Source organism: Aegilops tauschii, chromosome 2, assembly GCF_002575655.3.
Source record: "Aegilops tauschii subsp. strangulata cultivar AL8/78 chromosome 2, Aet v6.0, whole genome shotgun sequence".
NCBI lineage: Eukaryota > Viridiplantae > Streptophyta > Magnoliopsida > Poales > Poaceae > Aegilops > Aegilops tauschii.
In genome coordinates this window covers 373,482,019-373,484,366 of record NC_053036.3, presented here as the reverse complement: position 1 = coordinate 373,484,366, position 2,348 = coordinate 373,482,019, and positions in this window count along the sequence as shown.

The following is a 2,348-nucleotide window of genomic DNA, read 5'->3' as shown; positions in this document are numbered from 1 at the left end:
CCTTTTGGCCATATCACATCACATAGCATACCGTGCAAAAATAAGTTAGACGTCCTCTAATTGTTGTTGCATGTTTTACGTGGCTGCTATGGGTTTCTAGCAAGAACGTTTCTTACCTACGCAAAAGCCACAACGGTGATATGCCAATTTCTATTTACCCTTCATAAGGACCCTCTTCATCGAATCCGATCCGACTAAAGTGGGAGAGACAGACACCCGCTAGCCACCTTATGCATCAGGTGCATGTCAGTCGGTGGAACCTGTCTCACGTAAGTGTACGTGTAAGGTCGGTCCGGGCCGCTTCATCCCACAATGCCGCCGAATCATGATAAGACTAGTAACGGTAAGCAAATTGAACAAATCATCGCCCACAACTACTTTGTGTCCTACTCGTGCATAGAATCTACGCATAGACCTAGCTCATGATGCCACTGTTGAGGAACGTAGCAATAATTCAAAATTTTCCTACGTGTCACCAAGACCAATCTAGGAGATGCTAGCAACGAGAGAGAGCGAGTGCATCTTCATACCCTTGAAGATCGCTAAGCGGAAGCGTTACAAGAACGCGGTTGATGGAGTCGTACTCGCGGCGATTCAAATCGCGGAAGATCCGATCTAGCGCCGAACGGACGGCGCCTCCGCGTTCAAAACACGTACAGCCCGGGAACGTCTCCTCCTTCTTGATCCAGCAAGGGGAGAGGAGAAGTTGAGGGAGAACTCCAGCAGCACGACGGCGTGGTGGCAATGGAGCTCGTAGTTCTCCGGCAGAGCTTCGCTAAGCACTACGGAGGAGGAGGAGGAGGTGTATGAGGAGGGAGGGCTGCGCCAGGGAAGAGGTGCGGCTGCCCTCCCACCCCTCCACTATATATAGGGGCAAGGGGAGAGGGGGAGGCGCCCTAGGGTTTCCCCTAGGGGGCGGCGGCCAAGCAGATTGGATCTCCTTAGGGAAAATCCTAGGGAGACTTGCCCCCCAAGCCAAGCAGGTGGAGGCTTGCCTCCCAAGCTAGGTGGAGGCGCCCACCTCCCCAAGTAACGTGGGAAAGGGTGTGGGGGGCGCACCACCCCTTAGTGGGCTGGTTTGCCCCTTCCCCTTTGGCCCATGAGGCCCTCCAACACTTGCCGGGACTCCCGAAACACCTTTCGGTCATGCTGGCCACAGCCTGGTACCCCCGGAACACTTCCGGACTCCAATATCCTTCGTCCAATATAACGATCTTCACCGCCGGACCATTCCGGAACTCCTCGTGACGTCCGGGATCTCATCCGGGACTCCGAACAACCTTCGGTAACCACATACTATTTCCCATAACAACTCTAGCGTCACCGAACCTTAAGTGTGTAGACCCTACGGGTTCGGGAACCATGCAGACATGACCGAGACACCTCTCCGGCCAATAACCAATAGCGGGATCTGGATACCCATATTGGCTCCCACATGTTCCACGATGATCTCATCGGATGAACCACGATGTCGGGGATTCAATCAATCTCGTATACAATTCCCTTTGTCTATCGGTATGTTACTTGCCCGAGATTCGATCGTCGGTATCCCAATACCTCGTTCAATCTCATTACCGGCAAGTCACTTTACTCGTTCTGTAACGCATGATCCCGTGGCTAACTCCTTAGTCACATTGAGCTCATTATGATGATGCATTACCGAGTGGGCCCAGAGATACCTCTCCGTCATACGGAGTGACAAATCCCAGTCTCGATTCGTGCCAACCCAACAGACACTTTCGGAGATACCTGTAGTGCACCTTTATAGCCACCCAGTTACGTTGTGACGTTTGGTACACCCAAAGCATTCCTACGGTATCCGGGAGTTGCACAATCTCATGGTCTAAGGAAACGATACTTGACATTAGAAAAGCTCTTAGCAAACGAACTACACGATCTTGTGCTATGCTTAGGATTGGGTCTTGTCCATCACATCATTCTCCTAATGATGTGATCCCGTTATCAATGACATCCAACGTCCATGGTCAGGAAACCATAACCACCTATTGATCAACGAGCTAGTCAACTAGAGGCTTACTAGGGACATGTTGTGGTCTATGTATTCACACATGTATTACGGTTTCCAGTTAATACAATTATAGCATGAACAATAGAAAATTATCATGAACAAGGAAATACAATAATAACCATTTTATTATTGCCTCTAGGGCATATTTCCAACATAACCAATAGCGAAACCTGGATGCTCATATTGGTCGTACCGTAATGACAACATAAGCTATTCCCTTTGTCATTGGTATGTTACTTGCCCGAGATTTGACCGTCGGTATTTTATACCTAGTTCAATCTCGTTACCGGCTAGTCTCTTTACTCATTCTGTAATGCAT